Source organism: Ostrinia furnacalis, unplaced genomic scaffold (assembly GCF_004193835.3).
Source record: "Ostrinia furnacalis isolate ACB-3 unplaced genomic scaffold, ASM419383v2 OfSCF1232, whole genome shotgun sequence".
NCBI lineage: Eukaryota > Metazoa > Arthropoda > Insecta > Lepidoptera > Crambidae > Ostrinia > Ostrinia furnacalis.
This window is the reverse complement of record NW_021131471.1, coordinates 544,677-568,197: the sequence shown is the minus strand read 5'-3', so window position 1 is coordinate 568,197 and position 23,521 is coordinate 544,677. Positions and strand designations below refer to the sequence as shown.

At 37.4% G+C, this 23,521-nt stretch overlaps 1 protein-coding gene across 1 annotated transcript in view; it reads left to right on the top strand.

The window, feature by feature from the left end:
• side-VII (sidestep VII transmembrane protein) overlaps nt 1–23,521 on the top strand; it is a 294,862-nt gene that overhangs the window by 5,185 nt on the left and 266,156 nt on the right. The gene's annotated exons all lie outside the window — the stretch shown is intronic.

Sequence of the window (23,521 nt, the reverse complement as noted above, 5' to 3'; positions counted from 1 at the left end):
AACAAAACTACTTACTGTAAACACTGTATTGTTTTTTGCATAACATTTTTTAATTGAATCTAACAAATCACTGCCATAACAATAAACTCTTTATTACACTCCAGCTTGCGACAAATTCCAAACCCCCGTCACCTTTCGTTTTAATTTAGAATTCTCTAAATGTACGCCTACAAATCAACAATACGAACTTTCGTATAATACTTATAGACCCCGAAATTATAACGAAAGAGCCAAGATGAAAAGAAAACAACAATCGAAGAGTATTGGAATTCGGTAGCTGCACGAATAACAAAAATAGCGAGTGAAAAACTGGATTAGACGCCGGCAATATTAATGAAGAAGAAAAATAGGTTCGCTGGAATGGGTGGGGTGATTTTGATAAACTTTTTTACATCTTTTCATGTCTTGTGGAGTAATGCTTGTTTGAATCTATACCTACTCAAGAATGGATTCAAAATGCTATTGTTTGAACTAAATTTTGCATTTCCGTAGAGATATGTAGGAATGTTAATAAGTTGCCTACGGGACTATTGCCACCTCTCGTTCCTACCACTGCAACTCCTGTGTAGCCAGGATCTACAGTTTGACCGCCACAAAAGCCCAACCAATGAAGGTCAAGTTTGTCCCGGGGGAAAGTTGAAATGTCATTGGACCTGCAACGAAATTAATCAGAAGAACACAGGAATTCGAAGTTTTTTCACCGCATGTTAATTGTAATTAATTGACTGTCCATAAAATCCATAATAAGGCAAACCGCACATTAAGCGGCCTGGCTACCTTCCAAGTGAGACCAGCACAAATCTGGTGTGCTTCTGAGCGAAGTTTAAAGTAACGACGTTCAGTTTCACGATAAGTCCAAAATTATAATGTGGGTACAGCCGAAAATTAAACAGCTTTAGATATTGGGTCTAAAGACTGGTTTATGTCATATACAACTTGTAGCGAAGAATATTCCTTATAAAAACTTGAGCAATAAACATAGAGTTTGAGGAATGTTAGTACACAAATAGTTAGGCTGAGTTGCACCACCTAACTTCAACCGTAACTATAATGATAACCGGTGCTTTTTGTATGGAGTTGACAAATTTTTGACGTCTGTTACAGCTAAAGTAAAATGGCGCAACCCAGCCTTAGAGTAGATAATAAAATGAAGAAAGGTTTAAAAATGACCATTTATCTATGGTAGCCTGTTGAGACAATGACTATATTTATACCATAGTATTAAGCTAAAGATATTCCTCTCGTGATAGTGATAGTTAGCGAAAAATAAGATAAGATTTTGTTTCTTGTGGTAATAGATGCTTCGTTCGTTTCAGCTAAATGACGTCCACTGCTGGACAAAGGCCTCCCTCAAGGTTTTCCACAATGAACGTTCCTGCGCTGCCCGCATCCAGGCTCTTCCCGCGACCTTTACCATATTTACAGATGCTTGTTTTGATAATCACTAAGCGATCAATTTTATCTAACAATCATAATTTTATCTATAACCTAACAAGCATCTATATGTCATCACTAGCCAAGTTTAAACAATGAATTCACCAGTAACACGATCAACTCAATGGAATAGAATTACAAACACTGAACGAAAATGTAAGAGGATTTGATACGAAAAGAATAGTCCTTGCATTTGCGAAATTGTAGCTTAATGTAGGTACATGTACAGTCTACAGCGCATCAGATTGTAACAGTTTTGTTGGAAAATCACTCTTATTACAACACCTTACGATACTATAGTTTTTGGCCATAACAGCCCTACAACTAAGGTTGCTCGCGCACTGAGCGGTTTGGACCCGCTCCAAGTGAGTCCGTCGCAAATCTAAAGTGCATTTGTGCAGAATATAAAGTCAACAACGCAGACTAAATTTCGCAGTAAATATGCCTACGTTCACACAAAATTTTGTTAGCCATGGAAATATGGACGAGGATTGGCGTAATTGTTGTGGAATTCGAACGGGTTTTGCATGTCTGTTTTTATCTATTTGAGTTGCCATTTTAGGCATATTATTAGTCAAATTAGCAATTTGAAATTGTTGCATTATGTAAAAGTAGCTGAATTTCACATAGGGTATGAATTTTTGAAACGATTTATGTATTAAAATTATTGTAGGTATGAAAATTTTAAAAATGCCTTATAATTATTTTTTGGTCTATGTCCAGTGTGCTTACCTTTACGTTAGGTATAAATCTATGATTTTTTTTATGATTATGATGATGTTATGATGTATGATGATATGGTTATGATGATTTTAGTTCTTGGAAGTGGCCGCTACAACCTGTCATACATTAATTAATGAATTTTTTTACGCATTCGCTAGTGAGCACACGTAACATAAACTCATAGTAAGCATACAGGTATACTCGTATACGCCACTATCTTGATTAAAAGTGGTTATGAAACGTTCCAAAAACTAACTGCCGTGTTGGTGGGACTTGATCCCACGACCTTTCGCTTGCCAGTTAACTGCTCACCAACTGAGCTACGTAATTTACGATTTCAGCTTCAAGTCCTTATCATTCCCGTCTCGCCAGCTTTCATCAGGGATGTTATTGATAAAGAAGTTTCGGTTACGGATACGGTTACGGATATTAGAATAATATTATACCGGTTTCGGTTACGGATATGAAATCATTTCGGATTGTCCGAAAGTTCCAGATAATTTTGGTTACGGATATTAGAATTTAAAAATGTAAAACTCAAATAGCAAGACGCTGCGCGACCTATATAGCCACTTTTTGTAATATTTCGGCACCTATGATAAAGGTAAAACAGGCGGGGATATCAGATTGTGCCAGGGAATGCCAGACAAGTAACAAATATCAAAAAACATTTAAATTTAGACTCCGCCTTTATCTGAAACATTTGAATCGGTTACGGATAATTTTTATTTCGGATATCCGATAGTTTCGGTTACGGTTACGGATATCCATAACATACCTGGCGTTCATGGACTAAAATCGGTCTAAACCCTCATGTTGCTGCACTAAAGTGCGTTATAAATGTTAAATGACCAACATCCGGACATAAACAGCTGCGGTAAAATAAGAACTTTAGCGTCGTGTCTTTTGCATTCGCGAGGCAAGTGCTGCGCTCCTCTGATTATTTCGTAGGACTGAATTGCTAGTTGTATGTAATAACTATAGATGAAATTATAATCCGTTAGTTTAGCTTATTACGAATTAGACATAATTTTCACGTACTTTGGCATAACTAGTTAGGAATAGTTTTTTTCGCATGACATTACTTTGCCTTAATTTATAGTTGTTGCAATTCACGAAGGCGAGTGAGCTTTACATGTGTGGTGGCTCGCTATTGTTTGTTTTTCAAAGTGTTGATAGACATTACACTATCAGTATGTGCATGTACACGTATACACACAAGTAAAGCTTATTCGTCTTTATGAGTTGCAAGAACTATAATAACCAATATTACTTGGATAATATTGTGTCTAAATAGGTTAAGGTGCGAATGTATTAAAATCGGTCTAAACCCTCATGTTGCTGCACTAAAGTGCGTTATAAATGTTAAATGACCAACATCCGGACATAAACAGCTGCGGTAAAATAAGAACTTTAGCGTCGTGTCTTTTGCATTCGCGAGGCAAGTGCTGGGCTCCTCCGGGGCTCATTCTGGATTCAGTAAACTGCTTCACGTCCCTAGATATCGTGTATATTCTAGGCTTTATGGAGATTTGTAAACGATTTTTAAGTTTTCTATTTGGGTTGTAAAATGTTTTTTGTGTTAAGTGCGCGTAAGGTTCTTTGTAAAAGAGTCTTTGCCCAATTTAATTCTAGGTCAAAAAAATTAACATGCTTTGTGTAAGCCGGCCTTTACAGTGAGCGTATCTTTTTCACCCAAATGAACTGGAGTGTTCATTTTAAGTCCTGGCAATCCTATGTCTAATAGGTACATAAACAGTTAAAGGCTGATTTAACGAGCGACATAGAGACTCCCCGGTTTCTGAATTNTTTGAGGAATGTTAGTACACAAATAGTTAGGCTGAGTTGCACCACCTGACTTCAACCGTAACTATAATGATAACCGGTGCTTTTTGTATGGAGTTGACAAATTTTTGACGTCTGTTACAGCTAAAGTAAAATAGCGCAACCCAGCCTTAGAGTAGATAATAAAATGAAGAAAGGTTTAAAAATGACCATTTATCTATGGTAGCCTGTTGAGACAATGACTGTATTTCATAGTATTAAGCTAAAGATATTCCTATCGTGATAGCGATAGTTAGCGAAAAAATAAGATAAGATTCTGTTTCTTGTGGTAATAGATGCTTCGTTCGTTTCAGCTAAATGACGTCCACTGCTGGACAAAGGCCTGCCCCAAGGTTTTCCACAATGAACGTTCCTGCGCTGTCCGCATCCAGGCTCTTCCCGCGACCTTTACCATATTTACAGATGCTTGTTATATGATAATCACTAAGCGATCATTTTTATCTAACAATTATAATTTTATCTATCTAACAAGCATTTCATTTTATCTATATGTCATCACTAGCCAAGTTTAAACAACTTTATGAACAGTAACACGATCAGCTCAATGGAATATAGCATTACAAAAATACTGAACGAAAATGTAAGAGGATTTGATACGAAAAGAATAGTCCTTGCATTTGCGAAATTGTAGCTTAATGTAGGTACATGTACAGTCTAAGACACATCAGATTGTTCAGTTTTGTTGCAAAATCATTCTTATTACAACACCTTACGATACCACAGTTTTTGGCTATAACAACCCTACAACTAAGGTTGCTCGCGCACTGAGCGGTTTGGACCCGCTCCAAGTGAGTCCGTCGCAAATCTAAAGTGCATTTGTGCAGAATATAAAGTCAACAACGCAGACTAAATTTCGCAGTAAAAATGCCTACGTTCACACAAAATTTTGTTAGCCATGGAAATATGGACGAGGATTGGCGTAATTGTTGTGGAATAGGAATGGGTTGTGCATTGTTCTTGGTTTGTGTGTTTTATTTATTTGAGTTGCTATCATAGGGATATTACTGATTTTCTAGCTATTTGAAATCATTGCGTTTCAGGTGTTGAAAATTATAACTTTTATGATTACATTTTTGGTACATTGATTGAACTTATGAATCGTGGAATGATCTACACTTGGTAAAATGATTGGTTGGCTTACCGTGTAACTGTTCTGACCAACTAAGCTGTACAGTTTACGATTACAAATCCCTATAATTCCTGTCTCGCAAAAATTGAGAAAACGTCTCAGTTGAGACTTGATCCCCCGATCTTTTGCGTACCGTTTAACCGTTCTGACCAACTGAGCCACCCAGTTTACGAGTCCTCACAATTCCCGTCTCGCCAGCTTGCACTAAAATCGGTCTAAACCCTCATGTTGCTGCATTAAAGTGCGTTATAAATGTTAAATGACCAACATCCGGACATAAACAGCTGCGGTAAAATAAGAACTTTAGCGTCGTGTCTTTTGCATTCGCGAGGCAAGTGCTCCTCTGATTATTTCGTAGGACTAAATTGCTAGTTGTATGTAATAACTATAGATGAAATTATAATCCGTTAGTTTAGCTTATCACGAATTAGACATAATTTTCACGTACTTTGGCATAACTAGTTAGGAATAGTTTTTTTCGCATGACATTACTTTGCCTTAATTTATAGTTGTTGCAATTCACGAAGGCGAGTGAGCCTTACATGTGTGGTGGCTCGCTATTGTTTGTTTTTCAAAGTGTTGATAGACATTACACTATCAGTATGTGCATGTACACGTATACACACAAGTAAAGCTTATTCGTCTTTATGAGTTGCAAGAACTATAATAACCAATATTACTTGGATAATATTGTGTCTAAATAGGTTAAGGTGCGAATGTATTAAAATCGTGACTTAACCCCTCACTAGTTGCTGCACTAAAGTGCGTTATAAATGTTAAATGACCAACATCCGGACATAAACAGCTGCGGTAAAATAAGAACTTTAGCGTCGTGTCTTTTGCATTCGCGAGGCAAGTGCTACGCTCCTCCGAGGCTCATTCCGGATTCAGTGAACTGCTTCACGTCCCTAGATATCGTGTAGAATATTCTAGGCTTTATGGAGATTTGTAAACGATTTTTAAGTTTTCTATTTGGGTTGTAAGAAGCTTTTTTATGAAGTGCGCGTAAGGTTCAAAAGAGCTTCTTTGCAAAAGAGTCTTTGCCCAATTTCATTCTAGGTCAAAAAAATTCCAATGTTTTGTGTAAACTCGCCTTTACAGTGAGCGTATCCTTTAAACCCAAGTGAACTGGTCTGTTCATTTTAAGTACTGGAAATTCTATGTCTAATACATAAACAATTCAAGGCCTATTTAACGAGCGACATAGAGACTCCCCGATTTCTGAATCATTGCCTTGAGCATGCTCATTTTCTACTTAAGTATGAATTTAATATAAGAAAAAATAGACGATGAGCATGCTCAAGCACAGAATAAATACAGCTCAAGCTAGAAATCTCAATTAACCGGGCCAAAGTATAAGAATTAGAAGTAGAAGAATTTGTTAAGTTTTAGAGTTGCAGTGAATTAAAACACGGTGAGTTCCTTAGCACAAAATATGATTGTCCTACTTCCTACTAAGCTTACTATTCTACTTCCTACTAATATTATAAACTAGCTATTGCCCGCGGCTTCACCCGTTTGAAATTTAGTTTGTCACAGATCGTCATAAATTATAGCCTAAATGCCACCAAAATTCGTTCTGTAGTTTCTGCGTGAAAGAGTAACAAACATGTTATTCATACAGCCACATATACTTTCGCATCCTACTAATACCTATTATAAATGCGAAAGTTTGTGTGGATGTTTGTTACTCTTTCACGCAAAAACTACTGAACGAATTTTCATGAAACTTTACAGTATTATTGTTTATACATCAGAATAACATATAGGCTATTTTGTGACAAACTCAATTTTACGCGGGAAACTATCGCAAGCAAATGCTAGTTTTTTTTTTATCCACAACAAGGAAGCTCTTGGCCGGTATCTCACCTGATGATAAGTGACGATCAGGCCGAAGGTGGAAGCGAGCTTCACCCGGAATCCTCAACCACGGAGGAACTGGCTATCTTACCTCTAACTGCCGGAACACAATAAAATAAGTTTAAAATATAGTAGCTATCTTTACCAAAAGATAACGTCCAGTAAGCCTTTTCGAGGCTGCAGCCCGCTTGCTGTTGAATTTCCTTTTGTCTCATTATAAATATGGCACAACAATGAATTTACGCGTTCCAGAAACGGGCCAAGTGAACTGACACGAATATTATTTTATTATTCTTGCGTCAAAAGCGGAAAATGGAAAGCCTAGTTGGTATTATGAATATGAGCTTTTTTATAATTATACGGAAGCTTTTTCTTTGAAGTTAAACCAATGGCCGAAAACTACATAACCACAGGGCGTAGGTTCAAATCCCATAAAGAACAAATGTTTGTATGGTGTACACGGGTGCGTTTAACCAGAGTAAATATAAATGAGTAGGTTATCTTCATAGAAACGCACCGAGCGCGGTTTGTATGTCAGCGCGCTAATACGTATGCGGCGCGTACGCACGCACTGACAAAAATCGGTGCAACTCCCCGCTAATCCACGCAAAATTTTAGTTTGAGAGGGGAGAGGGGGACATTGACATTTATGACGTGACGAGCTTATAATTTTGAAGCCCTTATTAAGTTTTGCTGACGTTTAACATCATAAAAACACCCTCCCGTGGCGCTCTCATACCTCAGGCACTGACTGACTTATGAGCTAAACCTGTAGTATCTGAGCCATGGATTTTTATAAAGTTTCATCTTCTTCTTACGCATGAGAAGAAGTCCCACTTAATCCATTGGACAAATGCTCGTTTTCACCATCAATCCCTAATTTTTAAGTGACCTCTCATCATCAACATCATCATTTCAGCCACAGGACGTCCACTGCTGAACATAGGCCTCCCCCAATGACTTCCACATCGCACGGTTGGTAGCGGCCTGCATCCAGCGCCTTCCCGCTACCTTTATCAGGTCGTCGGTCCACCTTGTGGGTGGTCCCACGACCTCTATAAAAACAAAATTCCTGTTATGTGTTACCATAGGAGTCACTTAAAAATTAGGGTTTGATGGTGAAAACGGGCATAAGACCTCTTATTTACATAGAATTGTATTCATCGAACAAGTTACAAAAATCAACACCAGTTTTCCATACAGTTTGCATTGAAACGCTTGTTGTGTTGAGAGGCGTAACTTTATTTATTTTTGTCATAAAACTTTAAACGTTTACAAGGCTAAACAGCTACCCCATCTTGATTAAAAGTTTAAACAAAGAAAAATTACAATAAACCACAAAGGGCTGCTCCAATTAATAGGGGAAATTTTTGGCAAAACATTAGGGTGCGCGTAAGCCGGAGGAAAAAGTAGTAAGAGCTGATAACAAAAAAAAAATAGTTCTAAACATCAAAAACCACCAAATAACTAGCCCTAAACTTCATAAACCTTATGCATCTATAGCAACTACCTAATCAAAATAATATGAACTCTAATAATACTCGTAGATAGGATAATAAATAGTGTAAGCCAACAGTAACGTCTGGTAAATTAGAGTGCGTCGTACTCTTACAGTAGAGACTATGATGACAATAATAATTTTTGTAATGTTTGCCCCAGGTATAATTTGAACTCGTAACTGTCTAAGCGTGGCGATTGGCGAACCACCCGGTCAATAGGGTGCGAACATTCTGTGCATACAGTCATATTACATCGAGCCAAGCAAGGTGACATATTAATTTCTGCGCACAATTTTATCGACTTGGCTACAGTCGATGAACTATACGCCTTACGCCCACCACGTTTGGTCCTAAATTGCTTTACTACTTGATCATTCATCTCTACTTCGTTGCCTGTGTCTTAGTTTACGCGCACCCTTAACAGGCAATGTTGTGATAAATCAACCGACAACTTTTAGCGGGAGCGGCCGCGTGGCTCTCTCAAACCAGGGTTACTGTTAAGTAACAAGTAACAGTTACATCCTGGTCTATCAGATCACCCCTTTTCAGTCATCCAGTTTCAGTGTCAGTACAATCAAGGTACGATTTTCAGTATACTTTGAAAATGACGTTTTGTACCTTCAGATTCACTAGGGAGTCAGTTTTTACACTTTTTTTCCTAGAGGGATAGACGGTAATATTTGTAGATAATTTGTTGTGATTAATTTCATTTTAATAAAGTAAAAACATGGAGGCAATCGAACTTTTTGTAGGCTGAAGTATGAAATAAGCTACCTACCACCTGATGTTACCTACCTGATGTCGTTTTTAATGGAAGGATGATAAGTTATATTTTTACGCTTTATTATTCACAAAATACGTACTCAATAATGCTCTAACTCTACCTGAAACCTAAAACCTAATATTCCAACTTGTGACGTCAACCAACCCTACTCAGCGGCCATCTTGAAGGTAAATCATGTTGAGACTAGAACTTGGCTGCTGATAACACCAAGGGGCAGAGTTTCTTTCCTAGCCAAGTTACATTATGGGATTGGTTTCAAAATTACCCGTTTTTAGGTCAACAAGGCTTTTTTCTTTTAAACAAATGGTTTGAGATTTTCTTATAAATGGTCTTGGGAAGCAAAATGGATTCTTTTTTACGGCTTTCAATATTTGAAGATTTAAATCATAAATTGCTCTCTATAGAAATTAATTGTATAAAGCAAATCAAATAATTTAGTGCATTGAAATTTCAGTCTTAATGCACAGACTTAAGGCACCAAAAGGGTTTTGTTCGTCGTCTATGCGACTCGATTTGTAACAAGACGAAGCAACTAAAGAACTTTGCTCATTTATAAACTTGCTCAAAAGGTGCAATCAATGAAATACAATCTCTTCGAGTCAACAAGCTATGCAGCAGACTTAATGAAATAAATTAAATTTGCTCGATATGACGTAACTTAAGAGATAAGTAACTTTGAGTTGAGTTAATAAAATACCTAAGACACAGGCAAACAATTTTGCTTAGTTTAGGTATTAATAATTTTACCTTCGCACACTAACCTTAATTTAAGTAAATGAAATCAAATGTATCTAGGCTAAGTTTTATTAAGTAATAAATTTATTCTTATTCTTAGTTGAAAGCTAAAAAGAAATTAAGGAAAGTTGAAACCACAGATCACATAAAATAAACGGAGATGGGAAAAGGGGGCGGGGCCGGTGTCGCAGTTATATGCCCAAAAACAGAACACATTGCTCGTGACAGCAATGATGACAGCAGCGACGTCATAATGTAAACAGTTTACATCGCTTGTGTAGTACTAACTAAAGATTATTCGAACGTTAAGTACCTACCAATACCGCAATGGATAATGAGCACATATTTTGATTACTTTGTGAGTGTGAATTTCTAATGCGACACTGAGTTTTGAACATAGCGCATTAGTTGGCATCTCTCATATCTCTATGGTTGAAACAAAACTAAGACATATCTATAAGCTATAGTATGTATGTATGTATGTACTAGCTTTCCGCCCGCGGCTTCGCCCGCGTGGAATTTTGTCTGTCACAGAAAAACTTTATCGCGCGCGTCCCTGTTTCAAAAACCGGGATAAAAACTATCCTATGTTCTTTCCCGGGACTTAAACTATCTCTATGCCAAATTTCATCAAAATCGGTTGCGAGGTTTAAGCGGGAAAGCGTAACAGACAGACAGACAGACAGACAGACAGAGTTACTTTCGCATTTATAATATTAGTTGGGATGGGATGTATGTATGTATGTGAAGTACGATACAATATTTATTTTTAGACAATCATGTTGTTCATGCCTGTCAAATCCTAGCCAAACTGAAAAGACAGCAAATTATAAAAGGAATAGATTCCTTGGGTCCAGATCGAGAGAGTCCAACTTTCTAAGGCTGGGTTGCATCATCTTATTTTAACTTTGATTATTTATTTCGTTATTATAGGTAATTTTCATGACTCTTTTAGAATCTATTTATGACATCTATCATGTGGGTTTTAACAACCTTTTATTGGACTTTCTGAGCCACATTATCTCGTTAGTATGGCTTGATGATAGGCACTAACTACGAAGTACGGTACAATAAATATGTATTTTAAACAATTATTTTGATTTATGCCTGTCAAATCCTAACCAAACTAAAAAGACAGCAAATTATAAAAGGAATGGATTTTATACTATGCAACGTAAGATCGGCTTTCGATATTTTAGTCCTTCGATATTTTGATCGTTAGATGAAACGTGTTCGATATTTTGATTTTCGATCATTTGTAATTCAATAATATGGTGTAGGTAACCCGATTCCTTGGGTCGAGGTCGAGAGTCCAATCTTTCTAAGTACAGTAAAGTTATTACGTCATGCGTTACGTCATATTAAAGTGGAATCCATTTGGAAAATAAAGTATAAATATCCAGTTGCTCATCATCAAGTAGGCTTCTATTTAGCTTAAAATAACTCTACAAAACATCCTTTAACTGTAACTCTAGAAACAGAATTTCAATGTTAACAATATTTAGCTCTCCGAATAGTGTAAGTTCTTTGGAATCAATTGTCAGAGCGTGACGTACAGCGTCGCATCTGTAGAGAACTTTGCTCATAAACATGTCCGTCGTTATAAAGTGGCGCCAGAGTGCGTCGGCCGCGTATCACACCGAAGGTTTTTACCCAGTTTATTAACTACTATTCTAGGTACCTATATTATGCTATAAGTATTATACTACATAAAAAGGCTCAACGTCAGTCGAAGGGCCATGGAGCGTGCTATGTTTGATGATTCCCTATGTAATGGAATCAGAAATAGGAAAATCCCTTGGCAAACCTAAAGTAACCAGCATAGCCCGCCAAATAGCCAATCTTTAAGCTGAGTTGCACCACCTAACTTTGACCTTAACTATAACGATAACCGGCGTTTTTTGTATGGAATTTGACAGATTTTTGACGTTTGTCAAAGTTAAAGTAAGATGGTGCCCAGGTGCCAACCCAGCCTTAAATGGCAATGGGCAGGGCACATATCTCGTAGAACTGATGGGTTTGGCTGTCTCGTAGCCGGTGGACCGACGATCTGGTGAAGGTTGCGGGAAGGACCTGAATGCAGACAGCGCAAGACCAGTCAAAGTCAATGTTTTTGATGTTTGCCATTTTCGACATTTGGTTGAACTTGAAATTATAAGCAATGATGATGATATTGTGTATTTTCGATAACTTTAGGATGTGTGTGTGTAATAGGTATTACTTATTGACCGACAGTTTTTGTAAAAGCTTTATTTTACTTCTTATAGTTACCGCGATATAAAGCATGAAAATTGGGATATCTTTGCTTTACGATTTCTCTGTTTCGCTGACGCAGTAAGTTTTGCTTTGGTGCTAGTTTATAGTGTCACGATCAAGAAGTATGATAAGATAAGACAGGGAGAACTAATCCGGACTAAAGTTTGGGGTTTTAAACTATAGAACTTGAAATGGACGTTGTCATGAACAGAAGTTATTGTTCGGTTTTGGTGATACATGGTTTCTTTATTTCAAAAAACAGCTTTGTATATAAATTGGGATACACAAAATTTTGTTCCTTCGTTGATAAGTCGAAAGTTTTATAGATATAGCCCGACCAGGAACATAAAAACCCTCGCCATGTTGCGGAAAACTAATGGTACTAATTTCTTTTAATGGCAACAGTAACTGAAAACTTCATTGACATGTCACCTTGCTTGCATGTCAGTCTATTGCTGTCAAAGTGTAAACAAACTTTATTATAAATGTGCGCAATTGATTTTGTGAATTAAATTGCTAAAATCTTTTTATAGTCGTGAAAGAAAAGTGGTTCGCAATGTGTTAAAGTATTTGTCGAAGAGAAACTAAGGGTTCGGACAATATTTTCATTGAATAATGTTTCCGACAAAGGTTGTCAAATTGACTGACATGTTTCTCGTATAGTACAGTCCACTATGAAAATTAGCTGTGGTTTGTTTCAACTACCAATTTTAAGGTTTTTTGTCACTTTCTAAGTGTTGAATTTTATGGAATTNGGCACATAGCTCGTAGAACTGATGGGATATGAATGATAATGAAATTTGGGATATCTTTGCTTTACGATTTCTCTGTTTCGCTGACGCAGTAAGTTTTGCTTTGGTGCTAGTTTATAGTGTCACGATCAAGAAGTATGATAAGATAAGACAGGGAGAACTAATCCGGGCTGAAGTTTGGGGTTTTAAACTATAGAACTTGAAATGGACGTTGTCATGAACAGAAGTTATTGTTCTGTTATGGTTATAAGTAAAAAACAGATAATAGAAACATTGAGTTACACAAAAATTTGTTTCTTCGTTGAAAAGTCGAAAGTTTTACACATGGGTAATTAAATGTTGTGATACGATAAAAAATAACGAGTTGAACTCATTTGTAACGTAGCTAGTTACTAAAACTTCTACTTTAAATTTTGATAGATGCCTATAGAAATGACTACGCATTACAAAAACTTTCACAAAACGCTCTTTTTCAAGTCGGTTATTGTTCTTGCAACTCACGAAGGCGAGTGAGGTTTACTTGTGTGTGTATGTGTAAGTACATGCACTTAACGATAGTGTAATGTCTGTCAAAACTTTTGAAAAACAGTAGCGAGACACCATACATGTAGAGCTAACTCGCCTTCGTGAATTGCAACCAATATAACTACAATATACTTATTCTAACTAGCGGCTGCTCGCGACTTCGTACGCGTGGATCTCGTTTTACCCCCTTAGGGGTGAAGTTTTGTAAAATCCTTTCTTAGCGGATGCCTACGTCATAACATCTACCTGCATGCCAAATTTCAGCCCGATCCGTCCAGTGGTTTGGGCTGTGCGTTGATAGATTACTATGTTAGTCAGTCAGCCAGTCAGTCAGTCACCTTGAATGAAATATATTCTAATATCGGTGTGACTGGCGCCCAAGTTGAGTAGTCGCGGCAACAAAGCCCTTTGAGACCGAGTCGAAGACTGACGCCGAGTGAGAAAAGTTTTTTGTGCAAACACGACGCGTCTCGAGCCCGCCATCTTGTCTCTGATCCTTGCACAATACAACAATGGGGTTTAGGCGTAATCTCGAAAATATATAATGTCGAAAAATAACAAGCTTTATCAAGGAAGAAGTGTGTTATGTGAGGCTCAATCCATGACCTGCTCCCATCGTTCGTTTCAGCCGCATGACGTCAACTGCTGGACAAAGGCCTTCCCCGAGGATATCCAGAAGGTCCTGCGCCTCTTGCTTCCATGCACCTCTCGCGACCTTCACCAGATCGTCGGTCCACCTAGTGGGAGGCCTGCCCTGTCTTCCTGCTCGTAACTTTTACTTCCAGTAACTGGGTCCACTGGAAGACTCTCAATTTCATCTGAGGCTATCGATGTTTTGAAGCTAAATAAATGTTATTATATTTATTTCACAGCCGCATTATATTTTGATGTGATTTGACACAACCGTATCCAACCAAGAGCTGTTAAGGCGGTTATCACACTGCGGCGTGCTCCGCCGCGGAGCGCGGGGCGACAGATTTAATCATTGTATGCAAGTACCTCAGTTTGTATAGAAAACACGCGCGGCACTTCACACTGACAACGCGTCCGCGCTGCATGCGGCGCAGTGTGATAACCGCCTAGCCCTTTCGATACTGATAATTCAAGCGCCGCTAATCACCGACAGAGATTATTGAGAGGTAATCCGCTGCAGGTGAGATCGACCGAGGTCCAGGCATTTAGGGGTTAATGGCACTCGGCTGAACTAAGCTATGTAAGTACATACTCGTATGCCTGATATACTATCAAAATACCTACAGTCTACATTATTTGGCATAATTTCAGCATTGTCTATATTTTTTTTAATAAGTTTGCGCCTTTGTTTGAACTAGTATTTTTTTATCAAATAACACAAAACTAATCTATTATTACTTCAAAATTCTTACATTTTTATGTGGTAGTTACCTACCAAATATCTGTACGCACGTCCTCGTATATCATACATTTAACAATACTTACTTACAATACTAACCCTCTACGACATCTCTCAATGTCTCTAGTGACAGCGCTAATAGTGACGTATCGCGGTGCAGTAACAATAGTTTGCAGTGTTGACTGCTGAGCACCGCCGAGTGCTATTCAGTTGCTATATTCGCTAGCATACTACGAGCACTTCTNTACATAAAGTTAGTCTATTAATTTAACACAGGTACGACTGTACTCAGTGTTGCACTATCAAATGCAATTGACGCGCCTCTATGCCAGGGTTTTTATGTTCCTGGTCAGGCTATACATAGGTAAATGTTGTAATACGATAAAATAACGAGTAGAACGTTCTCATCCGTAACTGTTTTACTTTTTAGACAGTAATGATTGGAAAACCACAAAAAAAACACAATGTGTTTTTTTTCAAGTCGGTTATTATAGTTCTTGCAACCCACGAAGGCGAGTGAGTTTTACTTGTGTGTGTACGTGTACATGCACATAACAATAGTGTCATCATCATCATCATCATTATCTCAGTCATAGGACGTCCACTGCTGAACATTGGCCACCTCCAATACTTTCCATGCTGCCCGGTTGGTAGCGGCCTGCGTCCAGCGCCTTCCTGCTAGTGTAATGTCTGAAAAACCTTTGAAAAACGAACAGTAGCGAGCTACCACCCATGTGAAGCTCACTCGCCTTCGTGAATTGCAACAACTATAACTACAATATATTCTAATATCGGTGTAACAGGCGCCCTAGTTGAGTATTCGTGGCAACAAAGCCCTTTGAGACCGAGTCGAAGACTGACGCCGAGTGAGAAAAGTTTTTTGTGCAAACACGACGCGTCTCGAGCCCGCCATCTTGTCTCTGATCCTTGCACAATACAACAATGGGGTTTAGGCGTAATTTCGAAAATATATTATAATGAAAAATAACAAGCTTTATCAAGGAAGAAGTGTGTTATGTGAGGCTCAATCCATGACCTGCTCTCATCGTTCGTTTCAGCAGCATGACGTCTACTGCTGGACAAAGGCCTCCCCCAAGGATTTCCACAAAGAACAGGTTCTGCGCCGCTCGTATCCATGCACCTCCCGCGACCTTCACCAGATCGTCGGTCTACCTAGTGGGAGGCCTGCCCTGTCTTCCTGCTCGTAACTTTTACTTCCAGTAACTGGGCTATACAGTGTGAGTCACGTTAAAGTGTACATATGAAAATAGATGAAACTAGACCTATTTTTATCGACAAAAAAGAGGTCAAAAATTTTTTGAGATTTTTTTTAATGTTTTAAAGAATTTTTTTTCTTTTTTTTGTGTATTTTATGTATTTTTTAGTATCGCCTGTTATTCAGCATTATTACTATTTTTATTTTATCAGGATATACAGCTTAGTTTAAAAGTTATTACGATTTCTTTACAATAAGTAACTGGAAGAAAAAAAATTCTATAAAAAATTTAAAAAAAATCTCAAAAAATTTTTGATATCTTTTTTGTCGATAAAAATAGCTCTAGTTTCACCTAATTTCATATGTACACTTTAACGTGACTCACACTGTATAGAATAGAATAGAATAGAAAGTATTTATTTGTCTCAATCATCTTAATTATATCGATGTTTTTAAGTTAAATAAATGTGTTATTATATTTCACAGCCGCATTATTATTTTGATGTGATTTGACACCACCTGTATCCAAACAAGAGCTGTTAATCCTTTCGATACCGATATAATTCAAGCGCTGCTAATCACCCACAGAGATTATTGAGAGGTAATCCGCTGCAGGTGAGATCGACCGAGGTCCAGGCATTTAGGGGTTAATGGCACTCGGCTGAACTAAGCGTAGGTATGACGCTATGTACATACTTGTATGCCTGATATATCAATATACCTACAGTCTACATATTATTTCGCCATAACTTCAGCATGGTCTATTTTTTTAAATAAGTTGCCGCCTTTGTTTGAACTAGTATTTTTTATCAAATACTTAACACAAAACTAATCTATTATTACATAATAATTCTTACATTTTTACCTGGTTACGTACCAAATATCTGTACGCACGTCCTCGTATATCATACATTTAACAATACTTACTTACAATACTAACCCTCTACGACATCTCTCATTGTCTCTAGTGACAGCGCTAATAGTGACGTATCGCAGTGCAGTAACAATAGTTCGCAGTGTTGACTGCTGAGCACCGCCGAGTGCTATTCAGTTGCTATATTCGCTAGCATACTCCGAGCACTTCCNGCACTTCTGAATGCAAATGCTCGCGTACTACGCGAACGTTTAACACTATTTAATACCTTTCTTCAAAGTATTTTAGTAACAGAGACTTTCATTTATTTTCATTAATTCCTGCGACAAGGGTAGCCTAATGTTCTTTTTTTAGGTCCTGCGGGACCTTAAACTAAGTAGTTTTGGTATCTCAGCTAAGTTTAAAAGCTTTTATGATTCTTTTAGTAAAGTACTTAACACAGGAAATAACTAGTACTTTAACTGAAACAAACTTTCATTTTAATAATGTTAGCACAATTTTAGGGGAAGCGTAACATAAACATATCAAATGTTACAACTCTAAGTGAGTCCTTCCTTGAGAACAGTTAAACGAACAAAATGGCTGAAATGAGCAACAAATGGGATTATCAAAGAGCAAATTGGAAAGTTTACGGTAAGCCGTTGGATAATTTATGAGTTGGATAAGTAAAAAGTTTAGTTGAGTTGTTAAGTCAAAAGTAGCTGCTTGTAATAAGAAGATTCGTTCCGGTTTGCTTTGTGAGAAGGTAAAGTTTTGGTTGGGAATGTTTGGTTTGGAAACTTTTTAAATATGAATTAATGTAACAAAATTCGTCCTAATGATGTGTTCACACATTGGACTGTGAATTAAAGAGTTTATATTATGACAGCATTCTATTTCAATGTATTTATTTTAGGGTTCAAGATTGACTCTACATTGGAATAGACGGTTGTCGCATCTTCGTGCAAAATTGTGCATCACATATTGGCGTTTTAATAAAGCAGATGTGTAATTGAACAAAACATGTTCTTTTTCTTGTTTTTGTTCATCATCATCATCATCCCATCAAATTCTTTAGTCCGCTGGACATATTTATGTACTCGTACTCTTATTACAAACTCTATCAACCGTTCAAACTTTTGAATGTGTTGTGTTCGTTCATTCGTTTCAGACAAATGACGTCCACTACTGGACAAAGGTCTCCCCCAAGGTTTTCCACAATGAACGGTCCTGCGCTGCCCGCATTCAGGCTCTTCCCGCGACCTTTACCAGATCGTCGGTCCACCTAGACCTACCCACCTGCTGCTAGCGATTGTCTGATGTTTGCATTTTAAAACTAACGAATCTTGCATATCCTAATGAATATTTAGTATTATCCTCATGATGAAGCTAAATAGGACATGAGGCATATCACATTCCACCGAAACAAGCATAAGCATGGAGCTAATCTATGCTGTCAGACTATCGTATTACTAGTTCGCTGTCTTAAGCTCATAATCCGTACGGATTACTCGAAATTAACATTTCATTTTCACTTCAACGTTTATGGATTCAGTTCAGGGAACTATGAGTAACAGGAATTTGAATATTTTGTATGTACTAAATTGTATAATTCGAACTCATTATTACTACCAGTTGTACTACCAGTTTGTAATTCAGTAGGTAATCTATCCTTTCAATATTAAATTAATCAGTTATAATTATTATGATTATAATAATAATCCATTTATTTATTTCTCTCACAACTCAATTACGTCATATAAAAGGGGATTGTAAGGTTTGTTATTATACTTACTAAGTAGTCAGCGTTTTGAGAATTGGTGCCTATTGTAGATTATAATATTATTATGAATAGAAATCTGTGTTCATTTAATAGTGATAAAATCAAATAAATCTTAAGGCTTTCTTATTCGTAAGAAAATAGACTAGAACACGTTTCACATTTCATGAACAACAAAACAATAAGATTAAACATAACAGCCTCTAGAACGATAAGTCAAGCGAGGATAACCACAGGATGAGAGCGGCTAAGAGAAAAAGTAGAAAAATCGTCGTCTAGATAGGAACGTGCTCTAAAAAGATATCTGAGCAAGTAGTTTTGTGCCTTTTGTTATGCTTACCACAATTTATAATAGCAAAAAATATCTGTATAGCATTATACTTAAGATTCAAAGTAGCAATGCAGGTAGTTTTCAAAAAAAATATTTTATTTTAATAGGTACTATGCGTATTTTCAGCCATAGGACGTCCACTGCTAAACATAGGCGTATTACTCGTGCACATCAAATAAAATACCTTTCATGCCGGAAGACTTTGATATTTAGATCGCATATTATAGTGCCAGGCGACTGTCAAATATTGTATTTTACAAAGATTGATGATTTAACAAGTTAAATAATTGTCAAAAGGTTTTAGAATGTTTGTAAATTCAATCTTGTCATGATTTATTTAAAGTTTTCTCCCATGTTTAAACATAATGTCCAAGAATGTCCAAGGATATTTTATAACACCATCTTAGCATCACCAAAATAAAATATTTTACAAAGAATATTATGTTAGTTAAGAGTTAGAATAAGTTAGAATATTAAGGCTGGGTTGCATTATCTTAATTTAACATTGACAAACGACAAAAATCTGTTAAACTCCGTACAAAAAACACCGGTTATCGTCAAAGTTACGGTCAAAGTTAGTTGGTGCAACTCAGCCTTTGTTAAGCGTTTTCTCAGAAAATTTGACGGATGGACTTACACATTAGTGACCATTCTTTTAGGGATGCATAAAACTATAAAAAACTACTAAAACTTCTAATTCCTATCACTAAAACGTAACCAAATGCAGCATTAAAGCATGCGTACATTGCTAATGCGTCGTAAAACGTGTGGCCTGGGCATTTTGTTTTACGGCCCTCTGTCTTCGTATGCTCTGAATTTTTCACTGGGTCACGTTTTCTTGTATTTTATGAGCCACGCAGTTTACGGTCTCCGTCTGGAGGGTAGTATGTTGATGACAGACGTGCGTTTTGAGCAGGTCATGGATGAGTGGCTCGGGTTAAGGGATAGGCAGTTTTATTTCCATCATTCTCTCTGTAAGTATAATAAAAAAGCCTCAATAAAAAATCTAAAATTAGGAAATATCTCTCGATAATAAGAATCGAGTCAATCAAAGAGACAACTGTGTCAGTATATTGAACATTGCTTCACTTTGCAATCAAATATAAGTCTAATACTTAGGGAGATCGATGTCAATGTTATTCGGCTTTGTTTTTTGCATTTTAGGCACAAACTTTGCAATTTGGATCATGTCGATTCACATTCTTTAAAACTAAAACTCATTTATTTTTGCAAATAGGCTTTTAAAAAGCACTTTTACACGTCCCAATATTAACCCTACCACTGCTTCGGGACAATAAATGGCCAGCGCTATCGAATCAGCGCAATAAACTCAGTCACTATTATTTTTATTTATTAGTATGTAGGTCCTTTTCAGGGCACACGTCCAAAATATACAGCTTGCCCTTGGACACTATATCGGATGGTGCTGAGAAGAAGTAGCGGAAGAAACTCAGAATTTGTCGAAAACACTAAGAGTAGGCGCACACCGTTGATTTTTAGTAGGCCGATAGTTGTGCCCGATTTTAATTTGTATGAAGAATCGGCCAAATCGAATCGGCGTAGTGTGCGCACTCCCATGCATGCCCATACTGATCAACTGCCCGACTAAACTATCGGCCGACGAAAAATCAACGGTGTGCGCCTACTCTAAAGCTTCAACCACACCAACGCGTGCATAATTGCCATCACCGGCGCGATCACGGCGCGATCGTAGGGAAATGACAGGTCGCGTGAACTGTCATGGGTCGCGCGACCTGTCATTGGCGTTTGATCGCGCCTGCGATGGCGATCTGCACGCGTTGGTGAATGAAGCTTAATTTATGTTTGGGTCAAGAGTACAACAACCTCCTTCGATATACTAAACATCTATTGCTGAAGATACTACCCCATTGGTTTTTACGAGATCGGTTTATGCTGTCCAGATTCAATGACCACCCGCAACATTAAACAAGATGTTTCATTTAATTTACTGCTGTGTGTCTTCCGTCGTTAGTCTATAGATAGAGAATTTACATCATTCTATTTGCTAATTAGACACTGACGCAAATTCTAAATAGGTATTATTGTTGATAGATAGTGTAAAAACCTGTACATACATTCTATGTTTTGATAGCTATATTTGAATGTGACTTTTATACTGTTTGTTTATATCTGTCACTTCACTTCTCTCTCTGAAAATACACGGTCTATCTCTCATCACTCTCTTCTTTTTATTTAAATCATAATTCCATCAGCACTTTCCACTTCTACTAGTTCCTAGCTCCTAGAGATAGAAGAATTGGATTCGAAAATTTTTTTTTTTTTTGAAGGGACGCGCGCTGGTAGCTTGAGGAGCTTTTCCAGCTTCACCGGGCAGAGTGGCGAGTACAGAAGGTACTCTAGCCGTTTAGCGATCGTCGGTGCGCGTGCCGACGAGGCCGAGTGTGGGCAAGGGCAATTTTCAATGGGGAGTAATTCAAACTTTCCCCAAAACGTCGAGATTTATAGTGACGTGTGTGAGATATTTCTCGAGCGGCAACTATTCGGGAACAGTGTAATTGAATGAGGAAGAACTAGACGTGTGACACCAACTTCGGAGTGGGGGGACAATTGTTATACGCTACTTTTTGTTGTCGCTTCTTATTTCTTTTGTGCTGAATTGCCTTTTAATGGAGAAGGGAAATTGAGTTGAAAAGTGTGTTCAAGCTGTTCTTTCTTGAATTAAATTCAGCTCATGTGTGCAATCTTGCGTTTGTTGCAATTGTTTGATGCTTTGTTTTGCTAATTCGTTGGTTTTAACTTGTATTAAAGTAGACACAATTAACATTAAACAAGATCTGAAGTACAAAACAGTAATAAATTGTTCCAACAATTATTGCACCAATCAACTAGCCCCACACAAAGCAAAGCGATTAAATACTTAAAATTAAACATCGTAAATTAATAACTGATTGATCATTGGTAACTCATTAATCGCATTAAGCCATGTCACATGCCTGTGGCGACTCAAAATCTACGTTTAATATAACAAAATACTTGATACAACAATAAAAAGTTAAATTGACTACATTTTTTCCCCCAAATCCCACATTTATCGGGGCATGTTTGAATTATTCCCGGGAATTCCCCGAGATGCGTAATTGAATGGGGTAAAAACTCGCCGCTTTGTCACTGTCAGCCGCGATGTGCGATAACGACGCGTGAAACTATCGCCCGATAATGTCCGTCATTTTTGTCAGAGCATTTGACTGGACCAAGTGGGAAGTGGGAAATCTAAAAAAGGTTTTACAAAACATAACCCTCTTCTGGCGCAGTCGGCTAAAAAATTGAATACGAACCAGAGAGAGAGAGTATCAGTTTTCCTGATAACTAGTATGAAAATGTAGCTTGATCACAAGTATGTGATCTAAAATTTTGCGACTTAATTCAATGCTCCTTGAGTTAGCCCATAAGTTAAGCATTCATCACTCATACTCTGAAAGTTTTATAGGGAATAAAGACGAAGGAAAGTATAATTAATTACATTATCAATCTAATAGAAACACTAGGTATTCTGTTACTTTTGTGGTATTAGAACGCAAAGTCGCAAACGTATCTATTTACTGAGTGCACATTGTTGATGATTAAGTACATAGGTACGAACTAAGTCCTTAATGCTATTTATTGCCTAGGTACCTACATGATACCTCCTCAAGCATTATTTTGTAATTTATTTGCTCTACTTTGCGGCTCCTTTTTGTTTGTTTGCTCATATATTCAAATGTTTTTCTCGACTTTGTTTATTACAAAGTAAATCCTTTCAGAACAAAGCAAATTGCAGTAGTAACATAGATTACATGTACTTCTGTTTCCGACGGAGTGAGATATAACGAAGATTACGCCGAAAGTTTGAGCAATCTGATCCCTAGTAATAAGTAGGTGGAGATAGGTGTAACAGGGAAATAGTGGGGCACGAGTAGAGTGGCCTTGGGTTCTGTTCTTGAACGGGACAATTTTTTTTTTTATTTATTTGGTGCCAAAAAAAGAGACCGTAACGCTACAGACAGAGATAGAGTAATAAAATAATGCCCGTATTCACAAACATTACAATGAGTTCTCACAGGGTGACATAACCAATCACAGAGTTCTATTCAAAGTTGTTCGATTTGCTGCTTCACTTAAGCAAGCATCGTTTGTGTATACGGGCGTTAGACATATTGCTGCTCCAATGACAAATGCACACAATAGTACGAGTAGATTGCTGTAGGCCTAAGATGCGCGCCGCGATAAGCGGTTATCACGCCATTTTATCCATTTTGCCCATACATTTTGACGTCGATAAAAGTTATCACGGCGCACATCTTAGGCCTTCTGTGCATCGTCGATGTGATAAAAGTACTTACTGAAAATGTTAGCAAAGGTGACCATCTGCATATTACAGCTTATGCTGTGATGAGCTCGCACTCTCT